The sequence below is a fragment of the Gopherus flavomarginatus genome, chromosome 1 (genome assembly GCF_025201925.1).
Source record: "Gopherus flavomarginatus isolate rGopFla2 chromosome 1, rGopFla2.mat.asm, whole genome shotgun sequence".
Lineage (NCBI taxonomy): Eukaryota > Metazoa > Chordata > Testudines > Testudinidae > Gopherus > Gopherus flavomarginatus.
The window spans coordinates 56,494,255-56,517,661 of record NC_066617.1 but is presented as its reverse complement, the minus strand read 5'-3'; the positions used below and the strand labels follow the sequence as shown (position 1 = coordinate 56,517,661).

At 40.4% G+C, this 23,407-nt stretch overlaps 2 protein-coding genes across 23 annotated transcripts in view; both read right to left on the bottom strand.

Annotated features, from left to right (window-relative positions):
• Positions 1 to 23,407, bottom strand: part of LOC127042868 (uncharacterized) — a 972,530-nt gene that overhangs the window by 26,605 nt on the left and 922,518 nt on the right. The gene's annotated exons all lie outside the window — the stretch shown is intronic.
• The window catches only part of NRCAM (neuronal cell adhesion molecule), a 364,115-nt gene that overhangs the window by 274,982 nt on the left and 65,726 nt on the right, over positions 1 to 23,407 (bottom strand). The gene's annotated exons all lie outside the window — the stretch shown is intronic.

Here is a 23,407-nt window from a genome sequence, read left to right as displayed (position 1 = left end):
TTACAATATTTTCCAGGGTGATATTATAAAGACCTATTTAAACAACATTTGATACTTCAACCAATACCAGAGATTGCTGGACAGTGTAAAGCACTGAATTACAACTTTGTATCTGTCTCAGATAGATTGTCATCTGATGACCTAGAACAGTGGTCTCCAAAGTGGGGTGCACAAAAGGATCCATGGGGGTGGGCGGCAAGGGGGGGTGCTTTATTTTTTTTTTTTTTGCTTTGGTAGTTCAGGTGGGAGTCCAAGCGGACATTTTTTTTTTTGCGCTTTGGCAAAAATGGTAAAGCCGGTGCGGAAGGGGGTGCGTGCTCAACAAATTTTTACTGATAGGGGTGCGCAATCAAAAAAGTTTGGAGACCACTGCCCTAGAAGACCCAGATAGCCAACTGGGAAATTCAGGACATCCAAAACAAGGTAAGGTATGGATTGAAAAAGAGGGCATGACAGTTTTCTCTGGATCCCACCCAGACTGCCTTTCTTCTTCAAAAAAGGGGTAGAGTTAGCAGGTCAGATGATCTGAAGTAGGAAAAGGCAGACATTTCAGACCCATTGCCCAACTGAGAAAAAGTTGTTTTGCATGGGGAGCAAAAATATTCACATAGCTCTGAGAAGAAAGGGAAAACAGTTTTTTACCACAAAGGAAAGATTTGAATGTGCACACCCATTTTTTCTTTACTAACAGTATTCTTTTTTTTCCACACAGCTCTCTAATGCTGTAGCAAGAACAGCAGCATCTGAGAAAACCATTCATCTCCTTCTCTCTCAGTGACAGGAAAAGTAAATGCAGATAAGGAAAGTAAAAGGGCTAGGAGGCTACACACTGACACTAGAATGAGGCACATTAAAAGTCTAATTGCTATGAAGTGATTATAAATGCAGAGTGAAGAGACTTAAGTCACTGTATATGAATATCAGCAAAATAAGGAAGTACTTCTAAAATGTTACTTTCCTACTGCCATATAGCAAGAGCTAAAATTTATGTTCCCAGCATACAGAGCATGAATAATTTCAATGCTGTCATTTAATTTGAAAATTACGCTGTCTGTTCTGAAATCCTAACCATAAGTTTGCCAATTTCTTTAGAGGTATATTACAAAATATTTAATAACTTACATCTGATCAGAAATCAACTATTGTTCAGAAAAGGTTTGTCCTTTGAAATGCTAAAAGATTTTGAAAAGCCCAGAATACTGATCACATTATGCTACTTTAGGAAAGCATATTTTAGGATCTTATTTACAGAAGATGATTACTTCAGGCATCCATAACAGATTTGATGACATTGTTCACAGTTTAAGAAAATCAGTCTAATTACACAAACAAATGAGTTACTGTATGTTCTCCTCCACATTGCAAAGGAAAGAATGGCAGGGCAGAAAAAAAATCTCAGGTGTCTTGCATCCCTGAGGTTGTGGTAAAAAGCAGCTAATGGGACATGATCCCTCCTCACCCCAAAGGCCATGAACATCTTTATATGTAAACACTTGCTGGGGCCCCATGAATTGTGGAGTGAGGGGAATGAAGATTCAGCAGAAGGGGTTTCACAAGTGGGAAACTGCACAGGCATTAATCCTTCTTGTTGCAAGCATTAGATTTCCCACTGTGGCTTTCACTTCAGTTGGAGAGATGAGTAGTGTGCAGCCACAGAAGAAGGGGCCAAGTAGAACCATTCCTGGAGGAGCAGTTCTGAAACAGGGTATATGCCTTGACAGAGCCCCTGAGATCAGCAGTGACAAGCATGGATTTCTCCATCAATCCCTGGACTCCAATCTGCGCGAAGCACTCACAACCTATCCCTATATATGGATACAGTCTCTGAAACGCTGCATATTGCTCCCCCCACACACAAACTTCTTGCCTTTCTGTGGGTTTAATGAATCAGATTAAAATCTAGTGGATCTAGGCTTTAGGCAGGTGAAATCGTCACATTTAGTTTCCATGTAAAGCAAGTGCAAACCAACAGAGTCATATGTTTTTCATAAAACAGACATTTTCTACTTCACCCACAGCATTTTAAATGTGTGAAGTTTTTCCCCAGTATTTTTACATTATTGTAATAAGAGAGAGAGAGAAAGCAAGTGCAACCATGCTGTGAAAATCGTTTAAACTCATGGCTACCATAAGAAACTTTTCCCCAAGTCCCACCAAAATAAACCTAACTCTTCACTGACCTACTACAAACATTTTTGTGGGTTTCTTGAATCTCAGCAGTTTTCCTTGTCACCAATCAATTATGACATCTGCATACCACAAGTGCCTTCAACATGCTTGGCTAACAGCCTCTAAGGGTATGTCTACACTACAGGATTATTCCGATTTTACAGAAACCGTTTTTTTAAAACAGATTATATAAAGTCGAGTGCACGTGGCCACACTAAGCACATTAATTCGGTGGTGTGCATCCATGTACCGAGGCTAGCTTCGATTTCCGGAGTGTTGCACTGTGGGAAGCTATCCCATAGTTCCTGCAGTCTCCCCTACCCATTGGAATTCTGGGTTGAGATCCAAATGCATGATGGGGCCAAAACAGTGTCGCGGGTGATTCTGGGTAAATGTCATCACTCAATCCTTCCTCTGTGAAAGCAACGGCAAACATCATTTTGCGCCCTTTTTCCCTGGATTGCACTGGCAAACGCCATAGCACGGCAACTATGGAACTTGTTTAGCCTTTTGTCACTGTCACCGCATGTGTACTGGATGCTGTTGACAGACGTGGTACTGCAGTGCTACACAGCAGCATTCATTTGCCTTTGCAAGGTAGCAGAGACGGTTACCAGCCCTACATCACCGTCTGCAATTGGAAATTGGCGCTGACGGTTATCAATCCTTTTGTACCACTTGCTACTGTCATGGGTGCTCCTGGCTGGCCTAGCTGAGGTCGGCCGGGGGCGCATGGACAAAAATGGGAATGACTCCCCAGGTCATTCCCTTCTTTATGTTTTGTCTAAAAATAGAGTCAGTCCTGCCTAGAATATGGGGCAAGTCTACTAGAGAACCAGAGCGCACAGCTGCTCCAGGTCAGAGCCCCAGATATCCCGCAGAAATGATGAGCTGCATGCATTCTAGGGGGTGCCCCTGCAACAACCCCACCCGTTGCTTCTCTCCTCCCACACTGCCGCTGGCCTACTGTGGCAGTGTCCCCCCATTTCTGTGATGAAGTAATAAAGAATGCAGGAATAAGAAACACTGACTTTTTAGTGAGATAAAATAAGGGGGAGGCAGCCTCCTACTGCTATTATAGTCCAGGCAGTACAGAATCTTCGTTAGACATGAAAGGGGAGGGGTGAGCTCAGCCGCCAGTTGCTATGATGAGGATGGTTTTCAATCCTTTTGCACCGTCAGCCGGGAATGACCAGGAGTCATTCCCATTTCTGCCCAGGCACCCCCGGCCAACCTCACTGAGGCCAGCCAGGAGCACTCACGGGATAATGAAGATGGTTTCCAAGCCTTTTGTACCATCTGCCATCAGGAAAGGAAGGGGAGGGGATGCTGCTGTTCAGCGCCGCAGCACCGCGTCTACCAGCAGCATGCAGTAGACATACGGTGACATTGAAAAAAGGCGAAAAATGATTTGTTTCCTTTTTCTTTCGGGGAGGAGAGGGGGGTAAATTGACAACATATACCCTGAACCACTCAGGACAATGCTTTTGACCCTTCAGGCATTGGGAGCTCAGCCAAGAATGCAAATGCTTTTCGGAGACTGCGGGGACTGTGGGATAGCTGGAGTCCTCAGTCCCCCCTCCCTCCCTCCATTTGATTCTTTGGCTTTCCATTACGCTTGTCACGCAGCACTGTGTTGAGTCCCTGCTGTGGCCTCTGTCTGGAGATTTTTTCAAATGCTTTGGCATTTCGACTTCTGGAACGGAGCTCTGATAGAACAGATTTGTCTACCCATAAAGTGATCAGATCCAGCATCTTCCATATAGTCCATGCTGAGCAAACAGGAAATGAAATTCAAAAGTTCGCAGGGCTTTTCCTGTCTACCTGGCCAGTGCATCCGACTCCAAGTTGCTGTCCAGAGCGGTCACAATGGTGCATTGTGGGATAGCTCCCGGTGGCCAATACCGGCCACACTAACCCTAATCCGAAATGGCAATACTGATTTGAGCAGTACTCCCCTCATCAGGGAGAAGTATAGATATCGATATTAAGAGCTCTTTACATCGAAATAAAGGGCTTAATTGTGTGGACAGGTGCAGGGTTAATTCAGTTTAACACTGCTAAATTTGGTATAAACACATAGTGTAGAACAGGCCTAACAAAAAATACAAGTTGACTGAATTTTGCATAAATCAGGCAGAAACCATTAAAAGCATATGACTTCTAATTTTAAAGTCATATTGTAACAAAACCCAATGTGGGAAATAACCACAATCATTTCCCAAATATATTTCATGTTTTGACCATATTCTGCTCTATATATGTTTTGCTAAAAATTTGAGATGGGGAGAAGAGCTACTAGTTAGCGCTATCCCCAAACTTAACTTAATTCCAAAAATTTCAAAAGGAAATGTCTAGATGTTGTCAACAACTCTGAGATGGTAATGACAGCTTAAGGCTGTACATTGGAAAGTGCAGAATAAAAAAAACCCATTTCCATTTTTTTCTCCGCAAAGTAGTTCTCTCTCATCTTAACAATTCCAAGATAGTCCCCAAAGTGTTTTAATAACAAACTTACAAGTTGAAATTGACAAAATGTGAATTCAGATAAATGTGAAGATGAAAATGAAAAATACTTGTTTAAGACTGTGAGTTACCACAGTCCAATGGAAATCTATATTAGGTAATTTAAAGATGACAGGGAAACAAAGAGTTTTAAACATGTTAGTACCACACAAATCACACTCCAATTTCACATGAGGTCTCCCTGCAATGAGCTTACAGCCAGCAGTGAAAGAGATATTACACTTGTTGGGTTTTTTAGGAGACCTCTAAAAAGGGCCTAAATACGGTAGTGTATTGGGAGATGCTGTAGACTTGGCAGGTTTATCTCATATGGACTAATTTTCACTCCGATTCCTCGCCTCAATATTATCTCTCACTGCAAACTGCGACTCCAGCACAGTCTCTGGTAGAAATATTGTTCTGCCACAGAATGTGAGGCAATACTACTAAATGAATTATGCTCTCCCCAAACATTGAGGCTGATAGTACACCTATAGGATGCAACCAACCCCAGCAATACCACAGAGCAAAAAGCATAAACTCCATGCAACAATCTAAAATAAAAATTTAGGATACAGAGTAGCATTAGAAAAATATTGCTATGGACTATATCCAGCATCTCCATTTTGCTGCAATACAGAATATGATTTTTGTCCCTTGAAAACTCAGCCCCACTCTCTCAAGCCCTCAGCCATCACTTCTACTCTGCCAGTCATCATCACCTGTCAGACCAATTTTCCCCCAACCACATTTGTGCTTTCTCCTGCATCCCTCCTTATACATGGAAGAAGCTCCCTGTGAAAACTCACAAACCTACTATATATTCCTCCTTCACATTCATTCTTAGCACTTGCTTCTGTCATGATTCCTACAAAGCACTTGATGATGTCTAGAGACCTGGTGTGCTGCGACCCCTCCTCACTATGCTAATCATAAACTTCATGATATTACCTTGGGCTCCCTTGTCTGTCTATTGTATTCACGCTATTGTCTCTTAAAATAGATTTGGATTGTGAGGTCTTTTGAGGCATGGACCATATTCTTGTTGTATGTGTGTTCAGTGCCCAGTGTTTTTAGGTTTAAGATCAAGATTGGTTTTGTTCAGACATTATTTATACAATAGTGCCTTGAGAAAAAGCAAGCTTGAAGGTCCGAGTCCACTGTCAATAGTCTACAAAAATACCAACTTGAAACCAAGACCAGAGGCAACAGAATTTCTACATAATACTGTTGAACATCTGTGACGACAATCATTAATTCATATTACATTATTTAAATTATTTTATAAACTGAGGCATAAGTAAATTCATCAGGTGCTGTTCTGATTCTGACAGAAGAAGTTTACCCAATATCAGGGCTCAAAAAAGCCAATTACACTTACTACAAACACATCCAGTCCAATCTAGTAACTATCAAATCAACAAGACAATGAAAACAATTATAATACAGAACATTTTTATTATTTATAATAAACTTGACATCATTATCTCAATAGAAGCCTATTGTCATTATTGTCCTGTACACACAAACTATAAACTGCTGACACCAGTGCTCGGACTCTGTGGGTAGATTTAATCTGCATCCAAAAGCCTACTAAAGCATTTCAGATTACATCACTTTTTTAAACTCATAAGCAACATAAGGGCAAAAGATAACACACTTCAGCTCAAACTATGTTACAAACCTATTGAAACCCTGCCAGTTCAATACGTCAACCTTAAAGTTCAGGTTTTAACAGAGATTCTATTAAAAGGTTACAGTTAGGAAACTGTATGTGCTCGGTGCACCATTTGCCTTACAGTACGGAAAAATCCTTATTTGTAAGGTTTCTGTGATTTAGTGCCAGAGACTAATCTCCTTAAATGAGACAAGGCATTTACCATCAAATGGGAAGGTGACAGACAGTCTCAAGAACCGTTTCAAGCTGGGTCGATACATTAAACTGAAAGTACATGAACAATGAGGGTTTTTCATGTTCCCATAACAGTGTTCATATCTGTGAAAAGAAAGTTCCCATATATTCTGAAAGTAAATCAAGAGAAGCCTATTTTGACACTGCCCTCTTTCAGTACGTGTGATTCACACTATATGCACCCCAGCAATTTACAGCACAGTGGCTATCCTATAGTGATATGCCATCCTGGGGATTACAAAGAACGCTTCAAAAATAACTGAGAGCTCCTGCAGTTTTCTATAAATCATCTTGAACTTCATCAGAATATCTTAATAAATACATCTCAAATGAATGCAGATGTTTCGTTAAAGCAATGGGAGAAGAGAGAAGCCTTGCCAAAATGAGCTGATCTGGACCACTGAAAATATTATGATCTTGTATTTCTGACTATGATTTAAGTCAGTTAACGATTATTTGTCACTACAGGATGGAAACTGCAAAAGTCGTCTTTGTTCCTCTGACAAACAATGTACGGAAATGCATTGTTAATCTGAAGTATTGATATCTCAAGATATTATCATCCAGACTGAAAACAGCCTGCATCAGAAAAAAAAAGGGTATTTTGTGATTTAGTCATGGCTATTTAATGAAGAAATCAGTATGCTTATCAGGCATATGAATCAAAGCCCAAAACACTGAGGTTGCACTGGAAGCGAGACAGGCTGTTTTGCTGAGTGTTTGGAAAGGCACAGATGCACATAAAAATTCAAACACGGGCAAAGGAGATGTCTATTTTAGTTCAGTAAAGCACATGAGTGATATCTAAGGGAGACAGGAATGTTAAAAACACCACCACCATTTATTATAAATGATGTAATGGAATTTTAAGACAGGAGGTAACAGTACAAGTGTGAAATAACTCCATACTAATACACAGTAACAACGTGGCAAGGAATGGTATCATCATTTGCCTGAGACCCCCCACATTGCAGTGATACAGAACATTGTAGAGAAACTCAATCTGTCTGGGTGTCATGTTTCCTCCACCTTTTGAACCCCAACATTCACAAAGCACAAACATGGTAAAACATGAAATGAAAAGTTGTAACAATCACTGTTGAGCATGGCATTTAAGCTCTGCCCTTCCTTCTCCTTGCCCCATTTTTCATTAATTATTATTAACCATTTTCCCCAGGGAAAATATATTTTTCACACCTTCACTAAACATTTTTATTCTCTTAATTCTGAAGAGTTTAATTGTTATAAAGGAGCCCTATATGAGTATTTCTAATTTTTCTACCAGATGTTGAGAATGTAATCCTCTATCCAGAAAGAGCTTTTAGTTCAAAGTAGCCTCTAGGATATTGCATGTTTGGCAAAAAGAAATCTTTGCTTTCATCTTTGGGTATGAATACTATTTCACATTTACAGTTTAAAAATGTAAAAAAGTGGAACAGGAAAAGTGGGGCTAGGAAAACAATTTCCCCATGGGTGCACAGTCAGTTCAGGAGTTTTGTACCTTCCTCTCAAGCATCTGCTGCTGGACACTGTTGGCGAGAGAATACCGGACTAAATGGAGCAACAGTCTCACCCAGAATGGCAATTCCTGCATCCCTGTAAGGTTCTTGGGGTGAATGACCTTGGAAGGTGGAAGATAGCGTTTGACATAAATTACTGTGTGTGGAATAGGAGGGATTTGAATGAGGAGGAAATTAGTGTAAGATCATTGTAACAGAGCTATAGTGCCAATTTGGTGAGTGTTTCTTGGCACACACTCAAACAACCACCTTTACAAGGCTATAGACCCTCTGATAAAGGGAAGACCCTTAGCTCAAGAAGAAATCTGAGAGGAAATCAGGAATGTGTTTGTTTTCCCATCTTTAAGGACAAAGTATTGTAATGAATTTCTTGGTTTATTACTGGGCAGAGTTCCCCACAGTTCAACAACCACCCAGCATAATCTCCAGTGGAAAGGAAAGTACAATCAGAGTTCAGAGAGAAGAAGCCAGAGGCTGAGAGAGAGCAAGACAAGCAGGCAGTGCAGTGGCCGTAGGGGTGGATAGCTGGAAAGAGCGCAACACTTTGTTCTCTGGGACTGGCAGTAGTCACATCAGGAGAATACGAGGTTGCGGCCTGCAGGTAGGCAGGACAGTGTGAAAAGATCACACTGGGACTCACTTACTTTTATGTCCTCGCCTAGACTGCCCCAGAGGCTAAATTGAAAAGTGTTGTGTTTATGTTAGTTTGTACCCGGAACATTTGCACAGTTTACTTCTGAAAGACACAATAAGGCAGTTTATATAGACTCACCGACTTGAGGCCAGAAGGGACCATAGTCATCATCTCATCTGCCCTGTACGTTGCAGGCCACAGAACCTCACCCACTCCTGTAATAGACTCCGAACCTCTAGCTGAGTTATTGAAATCCTTAAATCAATATTTAAAGATTTCAAGTTACAGAGAATCCACCATTTATTCTATTTTAAAACTGCAGGTGACCTGTGCACCATGCTGCAGAGGAAGGCAAAACCCCCTAAGGTCTCTGCCAATATGACTGGGGGGGAAATTCCTTCCTGAACCCCAATATGGTGATCAATTGGACCCTAAGCATGTCAGCAAGACCCACCATACTTACCCAGAATCTGTGATTCTTTGGGAAACCACTGAAGGCTAGAACCTGAACAGCCTCATACTTGAATAATCTACAGCACTTGCTTCATAGCATGGGATACTCTCAATACTACCAAACACCCAAGAGACTCCCTTACCATAACATTCACAGGGACACCCTGCAGCAGCATCAGTTACAGCATGAAGGTAACAGTAACAGTAGGAGCAAGTGAGTTGCCTGGGTAGTCTCTTCCTGCATTAAAACAGATTCTAAAACATATGTTCTAGTTCAACCTCAAATTATCGAATTAGAGGAACCACTAGGTGAAGGGCCTGAGTATGATTATGTGATAATAATGGTCCTTTCTGATCTTAAAAATCTTTGACTATGGTTTTGTATAATGAATTTTTACCCGCTATCATTTTGCTGATTGTGACTGTGCTGTCCCACCAATAAAGACTATGAGATCACATAACAGGACCAAGATCAGAACTGCGTCCATATAAGGGGACAGCGTAGAAAAAACGTCCAGAAATGAGAGTAGGCAAAGGAATCAAATGGAACATTAAGGCTGGCATAGTTATTAGAATGGAGGGGGCCAGTGAAAAAATGGTAAGAAACAAAATCAGATACAGGCTCGTGAAGGATTTTGCTTGTGAATCACAGACAAAAAATAAAATATCTTAGGCTTGATCTTACTAACATCTACAACTATGCACAATGCTTGCTGGTGGGAATAATCCAAAAGGATACTCTCAGTAGCAAGCATGGCATGGAATTACTCTCACTCATAGGCACTATACCCGGTAGTAGGTGTTTGCAAGATCTGACCCCTATTGCATTTTTCCTAGATTAAATGAATGAATGACGTACCATTATATTCAATTTTATTTTGAAAAGTTCATTGAATATGAGATGAATATAAACCACAAAACTTCAATTAGGCAAGAAGTGTATAATTCATCATATTAACTTGAATTCTTACTAGTTCCAAAACGTCATCCTTATTGTAGTTGTACATTTAAATATCAAGCAAATCCATAACATATCAAAAATATCTATGGACCATATGCTGATTCTTTCATGTTGAGTGTTACCTTATTTCACCAGTAATTCCACTGCAGTCAATGAGGCTACTCATGCAATAAGGTTTTATTCAGTTTGAGTAAGCTGTCAGAATCTAGCCCTATTGGAAAATTATATATACATTCCCTAGCTGTTGTAAGTGTGCTCATATATTTGTTCATTTAAACAGCAAGCTCAAGACACAGATAGAATTGGAATCTAGTAAAAATGTGCGTGTTCTCTCGTGTACAGTTTCCTCATCTTACATGCATGTTTTAAAATTTTAATTAAAGATCATTTGTGATTTGTTATTCTAAATACTTCTGCTAGAAAATTGAATATGACCGAATTTGCCAATCCTTACATTTGATATATTTTAAGAGTATGACAAAGGACTATTGAGATTATTATTGTTCTTGACATTTCAAGCATGAGAGAGAACTATGTGGCAGTAGGAATTATGCCCAATGTTCTCTCTTAATAACAACAGTGGATGATATTTAATGAAAACCCACTTTGACAAAATTAAAAATGCTACTAATGAACACAACCCACCGAATTAGGTTCAGCAATATCTAGATTTTCATGTTTCTATTGTCTAAAGCAGAAAGGGTCCATTTCACCTTCCATCACCATCAAGGGAATTTCTTTTGTAGACTACAATGGGAGCTACAATTTAATTCTCAATTAAAAGAAATCTGTGTAAATTTTATAATGTCCTACTACACCAATCTTAGCTTCACTACACCCCACAGTACAGGTATAATTTCCCAGTGTTCTACAAAAAGCATACCTACACTATTTCAATGTATTTAAATATTCAACTATTATGATGATCAATACAAAATAAAAAATATTGCATTACACATATAAATCCCTATGTACCATACTGAATATTTTCCTCAATAAATTTATTACAAATGCCAGCTAAATAGAACACATTACCATCATCCCTGATATAATCCTAGATGTCAGAAAGGTGGATGGAAAAAGTCCTATTGTAGCATTTTGATCACTCTTGTGACAAAGTAGTATTGCTCCTTGCAGAACATTCTCAAGTGCTTTACAGAATCTAGCTCTTGTGATTACATCAATATGGCTTCCACCACTTACCTCAGCAGGCTCTGCACAGTATAAGAGACCTCTGGTCTAGGAACACTTTCCTTACATTTAGCTGGGCTTAGAAGGATTAGATTTTTACTGATAAATGTCAATTTCACGGTACACATGCAAACAGACGGGAAAGTATTTCTATAGATGATAATAAAAATTTATAAACAGGCAAAGTAAGAAAAATGCTGCCTAGGACCTTACTAGTGTCAAAATCAAGTGATTTAGACATTTGAATTAGGCTTGCTTGCCAAAAACAGGTATGATTTGTTGTTGATTTAAGGATACTTTGTATATTTTGACACATGATGTTGACAATTTGTATTTTAAATGCTTTGAACATTTAACTTTTTGAATCTCAACATCTACTGTCAATTTCATAATTGACCCCACATAATTTCCCATAATTGTGAAAATGTAAATAGACAATGCTTAAAATAAACATTGATATCAGTCAAAACTATAATAAAAATAAAAATCAAATTCTGCCAAACCTACATTTAACCAACATTTTCCTTTGCTTAGTTTCATCCATTACTCTGACTTATATCACCTTAACAATCTTCCCTTGGTGTCTACCTGTCCATCGAGATTGTTATATTAGCACTTACAACCATGGCAATCCATGAGCCACTCAAGAATCAGAATGACAGCCATCTCTTTTTCCCCCTCTTTTCTCTCCTCCACCCTCCTCTTGCTTTTTGTTTTAATAACTGAAAACAGAACTGAGCGTTGGATGCAGGTGATGGTACTACTGCAGGAAAGCTTGAGCAAACAGATTTATATCTAACTCTGCTTGCAGGAGCTGGTATCTCACGGTCTTTGAGGAGTATGAATGTTAGTGGCACTTCACAGCAGCCCCAGCAGGCAGTCCATTTGCTTATACAAGTGGATACTGTGGGGGATGCAGGAGAGCCCAGCGACCACTTGAGGAGGCTGGCAGATCTCATCTCTCTCCTCATGGCTGAAACCACTACAGTGGAATCCAATTTCTGATGGCTACAGGTGCCTTAGTGAGAGAGCAGAAAAGATGAGAGGGACCTAGCCTACAAGTGTCCCTCTGATTACCAAGACATCTATTTCTTGACAGCATGTCCCATACTACCCCCATCTTAGACACATACTGATTTTTCACAAATTAATTGCACAATATGATGTCTTTTCATGTATAGGCATGCACATTTAGTTAATAATATCTACATTTGGTGCAAGAGCACCAATTTATCATTGTAGTTCAATTTCAAAATACAGAACAACTTCTGACAAAGAGAAGACATCTCAATACAGATGAACATTTTTACATAGTTTTACAAAAAACTGCTTAATATAATTATGTGGGCTGTATATTTATTTGTATACAACATACTGAATTTCTTGTATCCTGCCTCTTTATTTAAAAAAGGATGAATGAATACGTTGTCAATTCTCTCTGTAGTTGTAGTAGTAGTAGTATTTATTACGGATGCAATAAAATTGTAAAATTATACCTAATGCTGCCTGATACCTACTTTGAGCTTTTGAACACATAACGGGTCTCATGTACAAGAAAAATAGAAACATCCTTTGGCTCACTACAGCTGTCTGAGCACCATAAATGTGCTATTGTCCATCCATGTTTTATAAAGTGGATTATTGACCCCCAATTGACTATAGTAGTTCATGTAAATCTTTTTTACTTAATTGATTGACTCAACACTCATTTGAAGCCATAATGGTCTGTTGTGTTAAATCGAGAAGCTGCAGGTCATGTGCCCTTAATCTACTTGCTAAAAATCCTTATGAAAATGACAGAAGGGAAATGATCATACATGCACAAAATAACCATGTTTCTACACTATTTTTTGGCTGTTTTGCTTCCTTTTATCCACCTAAAACAAAACATATGAGCTGCACATCAGACAATTCACCCACAACATTTCAGTTAGAAAACAAAGCCTTTTTTGAGTAATACATGTGCATAGATTGCTACATTACAGCCCAGATTTTTTTTTTTTAATTATCCAAGTTTCCAATTTTGGAAGAAATGTCAAATGTGTGCCAAGCAAATTCTACTGCCTAGATATAAACTCCTGAAATTTTAGGCTTAACGTGTAAATGCTGACACCTCAACAACCATAGCATCAGCTACATGAAGAAGGGGGTTCCTAATGGGAAGACAAAGGATCATACAAATGGAAGGAGAGAGAGAGAAGGAAAACATTCACAGAAGAAAGTGGACATTGAAAGAAGAGCAATAAGTAAGATCTTCAGAGCAGGAGAAATGGGAAAGACCAAAAGTAGGAGAGAAAATGGGGACTTTCTATTGGAAAAGCCCTATATTCTTCCTAGGAGACGGTTGGAAAGGAAGAAAAGCCCCAAGACCACTCAGAAGAAAGTCCTCTGGAGAGGGGAGAAGTCCTGCAACCCACTTCCTGTCCACTACCCTGAGAGGTTACTCCTGGGGGAATTCTGCATCACTGCACATATGCAGAATTCATGTCCCCCACAAATTTATTTGCTTCCTCGCAGAAAAAAATGACTTCTGATGGGGAAGCAAAGGGAAACCCACAACAGCAGTCATGTGATCCTCCCTGGCACCACAGGCAGGTTGGTTTGGGTGCCCAGAGCAGCCAGTAGAGATTTAAATCACCACTGGGATGGAAGGGGCCCGGTTGGGCAGTCACGCATGTGAGAGAGCAAGAGACACTCTGTCCCTCTTGCTCGCTATTGCAGCATACTTGGTGTGGAGAGGCAGGGCTTTGGGGTATTTCTGCTCTGCCCCACACCTATCTCCTCAGAATGTAGCAGCCTGCCTGCTTAGTGAATAGTTCTCATTGCCTTTGAGAACTCCCCCAGGAGTATAAAACAGATGTAAAAGTTTTAAGGCTCCTTTACATTGCCAGAGTGGTATAAAGGACAGTATGGCCTTATAAATGCTTATGGTGTTTTAGTGATAAGAACTGGTCTAAATTTTTGGACTGAAAAAAATTCCTATGAAAATGTGTTCCATGAACTGTTTAGTACAGACCTTTCTGGAGATGGTCATTAGTCAATATAAATTGCGAGTTTGATTCCGCAGCCCTTACTTGCTCTTCACTGGCCTATGATGTAACACTGAGTATATGGCTGCATATATTTGTTGACTAATAACTAGAAACAAAGGGTCAAATCTAGCTATGTTACTATTAGACAAAGGGGAGTTGGGAATTTCCTCCAATGCTCCCAACTCCCATTCTCCATCCATTGCATTGTAGTTTAAATAAATTACCAAAATAATTGTAACTGGTGTGATTATATTGCATTATTTTGACAAATAAAATATGCAGAATTTTGCAGACTTTTAAAATATTGTGCACAGAATTTTAACTTTTTTTGGTGCAATTTTTTTAATATTTTGGTGCACCACTCCTCAGAAATAAGAGATGGAAGAGAAGAAAGAAGGTCTGCCATTCTTCCAGTAAGATCACTAAAAGAAAAGATCTGTTGTCCTCCTCACAAGAAGACATTTACAGGTAAGGTATGTTTGTGGGTGTGGTTGAAGTTTGCAGGGGATGGAGGATCATGAGGGACCTCTATAGATCCCCAACCTTGGACCTTCATATACAACTCTCCAGGCGTGTATAGCAGCCCACAAGCTTATGTCTTATTTGGATAACTGTCCCTAGCAAAAATTTTACAATGCTGCAATCATGGATGGGCCTGTGTTGAATAAGCCGATCCTGTCATGTGTGCAATTGGAGATGACAATGCTGTAAAAATTCTTTCCCTTTTTCCTCCATCCTTCAACCCCTTAGGCCTCACAGTTCTGTGAAAAAAAGAAAAACTAAAAAAAAAAAAAAAAAGGATGTTTTGTAGCTTCTTGGAGGTACACATTCATAACCAATTACTTTTCTACTTCCCTATTTCCTAGCTTGCCTTCAATTCCAGAAATAGAATTTCCATTTTCTGACAGAACTGACGCCTAAGAATTTCAGTTTTAGTAACTGTTTATTTTTTAATAAAATACAATGCTTGTCTCTCCAAAAGCATTAATTTTTAAATAAAATTCCCCTCCTCTATTCTCTCCCCACCATCATCCATTTTAGGTAATAATTATTTTTTTTATTATTAGCAACATTATCAGCTCTGCATTTATCATCTTCCTAGAAACTTGTCCCTTCTTTTTCTGTTTGAACCATTTGTTCAATTTTATCTTTTTTTAATTTTATGACGGTGTTTTTATTAGTATTTTTAATTTATTACATTGTATGTTGGCAAAGAAGGCTTTTTAAATAAATTATATTTTATTATAAACTAAGTGAAAAGGGACAGTGTGAAGCACACCTATTATTTCCTGTACTTCAGAATTATTATTAAATCTATTTAATGTTAGCTTGAGGTTAATATAAAATAGACTTGGAATGAGGTCTGAGAAAATGTGGCTCATTATGAAAGGAGATTAGTATAAGAATTATACTAAATTATTCACAATGATGTAAAATTGTATTCAGACTCTTTTTGTTGCTGTTTCCCCTCTTTGGTTTCATTCTGATTTGCTGTGCTTTCACGTCTCTACATTCCATTAACCTGAATCTTACATGCTTTTGTTGCCGGCACAAAGTGCCCAAGGCCAAGCAACAGCGGGGCGGTCCGTCGCCCGGTGTGCCGCGCCAATAAACACACCAGGGTGGAGAGGCAAACAAAGTTTATTTGAGATCTCAAAGCGGTGCAAGGAGACTGACACCTCAGATCATGCACACCTAACACAAGCAGTTTCCTCCTTTTATATCCCAGTTGCTTTTTGAGAACTTTTTCTTGCTGACTAGCTGATCTCTCACTGCCCCCTCCTTTCCCATTCAGCTGCAGTATCTTTTCTCACTCAGTCTTTTGTCTTCCCCCTTCCTCCCACCTCTCCGCTGCTGAGACATGTATACTGTATCTTGAAACGGTCTTGAGTGTGCCTTAGCCTAGCAGAGAACTGGCTGTTACAACCGAAAACTAACTGCTAACACTACATTTTTGCAGCTATTAGTACATTAGGTTACACTAGGTTACACAAAGTGTATAACATGGAGGAACATTGGTTCATTGAGGCCTGAGCAGGAGGGCTTCATCGACACTCGTGATCATCCACCCTCCTGAGCTACCTAGATTTATGCCTAGTGACACCAACACTTCGAAACGGAATTTAAAGTCTCCACTTTGCCCCTAGGGCTTTAACCTAGCTGGTTAACAAGTTCTCCATTTCTTACCAAAGTAGCACACAATTAAACATAAAATGAAGGAAAATCCTTAAATATTTTCCTCCTGGGCCAGAATCATGCAAAATGCAGTACACATCAGAGCACCATCTCTCTGATCACAGACATGATACTAAAGGATAGACCTGACAGATCAAGATAGCGTGGGTGTGCTGCTGAGAATGAGTCTGTTCCCTGTTTTTTTCCTGAGGAGTTCTTCTCAGCATAGTAAACCATATCAATCTCATTGAGATATCTAAAATTTAATTCTAATGAATTTCTCAAGTAAATAGTTTGACAAGAAAATATTTACTTTTGTTTAATGTTTGTTACCTCTTAATTTTTCACTTAGCAATTACAATTGAAATGAATTTTGTATTGATATTTGAGTAATGAATTAGTCTTTGTTATGATGGTTGATAATATGGAGATGAGACTGTGCGTGCATCAAATATACATTAGGGTGACATTTTTACATATCTCTGATCATCATCTAGAAAGGGAAAGGAACAGGAACAATTTAATGTTTGTTTCTAGTTATCATTATAAGAGCCTAAGTAAAAGAAAATGATATTTATAAATTAACCCTGAGCCTCTTTTATCCAAAGCCATTTAAAAATCCTAATATGAGTGAAATCCTACACACCCCACCCACAAAGAACAGTCCTACAGAAAACAGTAGGACTATTTGTGTATGTAGGCCAAGGTGAATTTGGCTCATAAGGTATTGGGGAAATTTTCCTGATTACTTACTGAAAACAACAGAGATTTAGGGTTCACCAGTTTATAATGGTTATCTGATAGCTCATTTGCATCTACTTAATACATTCAGTGATTCATATTCTATCTTAATTCTATACTAACTAGTCTTTGGAACTACTCTTGTCATAAACAGATAGCTAAGGGTTAATGTTCTTTTACCTGGAAAGGAGTAACCTGAAACACCTGACCAGAGGACCAATCAGGAAACAAGACTTTTTCAAATCTGGGTGGAGGGAAGTTTGTGTCTGAGTTCTTTGTTCTAGTGTTCTGCCTGTACTCTCTCTTGGCTATGAGAGGATTTCTGTCTCCTGCTTTTCTAATCTTCTGTTTCCAAGTTGTAAGTACAAAGATAGGTTTGTTTTTTTTGTATTTACATGTGTGTAGTGCTGGAGTGTTTTGAATTGTATTCTTTTTGAATAAGGCGGTTTATTCATATTTCTTTTAAGCAATTGACCCTGTATTTGTCACCTTAATACAGAGAGACCATTTTTATGTATTTTTTCTTTCTTTTTATATAAAACTTTTTTTTAAGACCTGTTGGAGTTTTTCTTTAGTGGGGAACTCCAGGGAATTGAGTCTGTAGCTCACCAGGGAATTGGTGGGAGGAAGAAGTTAGGGGAAAATCTGTGTGTGTGATTGATTTACTAGCCTGACTTTGCATTCCCTCTGGGTGAAGAGGGAAATACTTGTGTTTCCAGGACTGGAAACAGGGAGAGTGGCATCCCTCTGTTTAGATTCACGGAGCTTGCTTCTGTGTATCTCTCCAGGAACCCAGGGAGGGAACACCTGGAAGGGAGAAGGGAAGGGAAATGGTTTATTCCCCTTTGTTGCGAGACTCAAGGAATTTGGGTCTTGGGGTCCCCAGGGAAGGTTTTTGGGGGGACCAGGGTGCCCCAAAACACTCTAATTTTTTGGGTGGTGGCAGCTTTACCAGGTCCAACCTGGTAACTAAGCTTGGAGGTTTTCATGCTAACCCCCATATTTAGGACGCTAAGGTCCAAATCTGGGAATAGGTTACGACAACTCTAGGCCTAGCTTTGTTTACTTGCTAGGCTTTTTCTGATGTCTAATGGCTTGCTGACATTTACAGCATTTATTTAATCTGTTACATCTATTACATTGGTGTCATAAACAGATAGTTAAGGGTTAATGTCTCTTTTACCTATAAAGAGTTTCAAGCAGTGAACCTGGGCCACCTGACCAGAGGACCAATCAGAAGACAAGATACTTTCAAATCTCAGGCGAGGGAAGTCTTTGTTTTGTGTTGTTTGTTTGTCTGTTGTTCTCTCTGGGTTCTGAGAGTAACCAGACGTACCTACAGACTCTCTAATTTTCTGTTCAAATAGTAAGTAGAAGTAGAAGGCGGTTTAGGCCTTTTGATTGTTTTCTTTATTTGCAAATGTGTATTTTGCTGGAAGGATTTTAATTTGTATTTGTGGTGGGGGGAAGGCTTCTCTCTAGTGTCTATAAGGTGAAAGACCCTGTAACCTTTACCATCTAAATTACAGAGACAACTTTTACTTTTTTCTTTCTTTTAATAAAAGTTTTTCTTTTTAAGACCTGATTGATTTTTTTCCCCTTGTTGAGGCTCAAGGGAATTGAGTCTGTACTCACTAGGGAATTTGTGGGAGACAGGGAGAGAGACGAGAGGGGGGGAAGTGGAATCCCTTGTTTTAGATTCACGGAGCTTGAATCTGTATTACCTCTTGGGGAGGGGAAAGGGGGGGGGCAAGGTGCACTCCTCTCTGTTTTTAGATTCAAGGAGTTTGAATCACAGTGATCTTCCAGGGTAACCCAGGGAGGGAAAACAGCAAAGAATCCTGTGCCACCTTATAGACTAACAGACATTTTGGAGCATGAGCTTTCGTGGGTGAATACCCACTTCGTCAGATGCATGTAGTGGAAATTTCCAAGGGCAGGTGTATATATATGCAGGCAAGCTAGAGATAATAAGGTAGTTCAATCAGGGAGGATGAGGCCCTGTTCTAGCAGTTGAGGTGTGAAAACCAAGGGAGGAGAAACTGGTTTTGTAATTGGCAAGCCATTCACAGTCTTTGTTTATCCTGAGCTGATGGTGTCAAATTTGCAGATGAACTGAAGCTCAGCAGTTTCTCTTTGAAGTCTGGTCCTGAAGTTTTTTTGCTGCAGGATGGCCACCTTAAGGTCTGCTATAGTGTGGCCAGGAAGGTTGAAGTGTTCTCCTACAGGTTTTTGTATATTGCCTTTCCTAATATCTGATTTGTGTCCATTTATTCTTGTTCGTAGCGACTGTCCAGTTTGGCCAATGTACATAGCAGAGGGGCATTGCTGGCATATGATGGCGTATATTACATTGGTGGAGGTGCAGGTGAATGAACCGGTGATGGTGTGGCTGATCTGGTTAGGTCCTGTGATGGTGTCGCTGGTATAGATATGTGGGCAGAGTTGGCATCGAGGTTTGTTGCATGGATTGGTTCCTGAGCTAGAGTTACGATGGTGCACTGTGCAGTTGCTGGTGAGAATATGTTTCAGGTTGGCAGGTTGCCTGTGGGCAAGGACTGACCTGCCACCCAAGGCCTGTGAAAGTGTGGGATCATTGTCCAGGATGGGTTGTAGATCCCAGATGATGCGTTGGAGAGGTTTTAGCTGGGGACGGTATGTGATGGCCAGTGGAGTCCTGTTGGTTTCTTTCTTGGGTTTGTCTTGCAGTAGGAGGCTTCTGGGTACACGTCTGACTCTGTTGATCTGTTTCCTTATTTCCTCGTGCGGGTATTGTAGTTTTGAGAATGCTTGGTGGAGATTTTGTAGGTGTTGGTCTCTGTCTGAGGGGTTAGAGCAGATGCGGTTGTACCTCAGTGCTTGGCTGTAGACAATGGATCGTGTGATGTGCCCAGGATGGAAGCTGGAGGCATGAAGGTAGGCATAGCAGTCCGTAGGTTTTTGGTATAGGGTGGTGGTGGTAATGTGACCATCACTTATTTTCACCGTGGTGTCTAGGAAGTGGACCTCCTGTGTAGACTGGTCCAGGCTGAGGTTGATGGTGGGGTGGAAGCTGTTGAAATCGTGGTGGAATTTTTCCAGAGTCTCCTTCCCATGGGTCCAGATGATGAAGATGTCATCAATGTAGCGTAGGTAGAGAAGGGGTGTGAGTGGACGAGAGCTGAGGAAGTGTTGTTCCAGGTCGGCCATAAAAATATTGGCATATTGTGGGGCCATGCGGGTGCCCATATTTTTATGGCCGACCTGGAACAACGCTTCCTCAGCTCTCGTCCACTCACGCCCCTTCTCTACCTACGCTACATTGATGACATCTTCATCATCTGGACCCATGGGAAGGAGTCTCTGGAAAAATTCCACCACGATTTCAACAGCTTCCACCCCACCATCAACCTCAGCCTGGACCAGTCTACACAGGAGGTCCACTTCCTAGACACCACGGTGAAAATAAGTGATGGTCACATTACCACCACCACCCTATACCGAAAACCTACGGACTGCTATGCCTACCTTCATGCCTCCAGCTTCCATCCCGGGCACATCACACGATCCATTGTCTACAGCCAAGCACTGAGGTACAACCGCATCTGCTCTAACCCCTCAGACAGAGACCAACACCTACAAAATCTCCACCAAGCATTCTCAAAACTACAATACCCGCACGAGGAAATAAGGAAACAGATCAACAGAGTCAGACGTGTACCCAGAAGCCTCCTACTGCAAGACAAACCCAAGAAAGAAACCAACAGGACTCCACTGGCCATCACATACAGTCCCCAGCTAAAACCTCTCCAACGCATCATCAGGGATCTACAACCCATCCTGGACAATGATCCCACACTTTCACAGGCCTTGGGTGGCAGGTCAGTCCTTGCACACAGGCAACCTGCCATCCTGAAACATATTCTCACCAGCAACTGCACCATCGTAACTCTAGCTCAGGAACCAATCCATGCAATAAACCTCGATGCCAACTCTGCCCACATATCTATACCAGCGACACCATCACAGGACCTAACCAGATCAGCCACACCATCACCGGTTCATTCACCTGCACCTCCACCAATGTAATATACGCCATCATATGCCAGCAATGCCCCTCTGCTACGTACATCGGCCAAACTGGACAGTCGCTACGAAAAAGGATAAATGGACACAAATCAGATATTAGGAAAGGCAATATACAAAAACCTGTAGGAGAACACTTCAACCTCCCTGGCCACACTATAGCAGACCTTAAGGTGGCCATCCTGCAGCAAAAAAACTTCAGGACCAGACTTCAAAGAGAAACTGCTGAGCTTCAGTTCATCTGCAAATTTGACACCATCAGCTCAGGATTAAAAAGACTGTGAATGGCTTGCCAATTACAAAACCAGTTTCTCCTCCCTTGGTCTTCACACCTCAACTGCTAGAACAGGGCCTCATCCTCCCTGATTGAACTACCTCATTATCTCTAGCTTGCCTGCATGTGTGTGTGTATATATATATATACACACACACATGTAAGAATTTTTTCAGTTTCTCCAAAGTATTTCTAGAAAGTCATGAGATAGCAGACTTTAATCATGTCATTCTTCTTACCATCTACACCCCCCTTTCCTCCCCCTTCAATTCTAATCAAATTTTGGTGGCCTGTAACTCTAGAACAGAAGAGCTAGAAAGCCATCAGGTTACACCAAGAGGGTGGAATCACAACTTCATTAATCTCCAACACTAATGAAATATCACCAACTGCTGCTGCTAACACACATACTGGAAATGAAACAGGAGGAAAAAAAGAAGGCACGATAACTTTGAAATATTATCTTTTTCATTACCTGCCAGATCCAGAAATGAAAAACCCAACATTCCAGTTGTACAAAACATTTATTTTTAGACTTGAAAATTTCCAACAAATTTGATCTTAAATCTGTCACTGGCCCTTCAGACCTAAAAGTGTTTTCTTTGTCACTGGTCCAGAAGTTAATCTGAGAATAATTTCTGAATTTCAGACAAGTATAATTTTTATTTCCCTAGTTACTTTTGTCATAAACAGATAGCTAAGGGTTAATGTCTCTTTCACCTATAAAAGGGTTAACAAACAGTAACCTGAAACACCTGACCAGAGGACCAATCAGGAAACAAGACTTTTTCAAATCTGGGTGGAGGGAAGTTTTGGGTGTGAGTCCTTTGTTTTTGGTCTGTTCTTTTCTCGGCTCTGAGAGTGACCACAGGAATCTCCAGGCTTTCTAATCTTCTGTTTCCAAGTTGTAAGTACAAGGATAGTAAGACAATAGGTTTATATTGTTTTTTTGTATTTACATGTGTGTAGTTGCTGGAGTGTATTCTTTTTGGATAAGGCTGTTTATTCATTTTTCTTTTAAGCAATTGACCCTGTATATTGTCACCTTAATACAGAGACTATTTTTGATGTCCTTTTTCTTTCTTTTTTATATAAAGCTTTCTTTTTAAGACCTGTTGGAGTTTTCTTTAGTGGGGACTCCAGGGAATTGAGTCTGCAGCTCACCAGGAAATTGGTGGGAGGAAGAAGTCAGGGGGAAAATCTCTTTGTGTTAGATTTACTAAGCCTGACTTTGCATACCCTCTGGGTGAGGGGGGAGAGAGAGATTAGCTCTCTCAGTACTTGTGTTTCAAGGACTTGAAGCAGGGAGTATCCTAGGGTCCCCAGGGCGGGGAAATCTGGGAGGAGGTAAAGAGGGTGAAATCCCTTTGTTTAGATTCATGGAGCTTGGATCTGTATATCTCTCCAGGAACTCAGGGAGGGAACACCTGGAGGGGAAGAGAGAGAAGGGAAGTGGGTTATTTCTCTTTGTGGTGAGACTCAAGGCATCTGAGTCTGGGGGTCCCCCAGGGAAGGTTTTGGGGAGACCACAGTGAGCTAGGCACTGTATAATTCCTGGCTGGTGGCAGCAATTACCAGGTCCAAGCTGGTAACTAAGCTTGAAGGTTTTCATGCTAACACCCATATTTTGGACGCTAAGGTCCAGATCTGGGAAGAAATGTTATGACAACTTTATACAGTACTTCTTTGCTGATGCTCTTTGGGGAGCCTATCCCATTCAGTAAGGAGAACCATTCTGTTACGATAGCTGAGTTAGAGAAATCAAAGTCAGATAT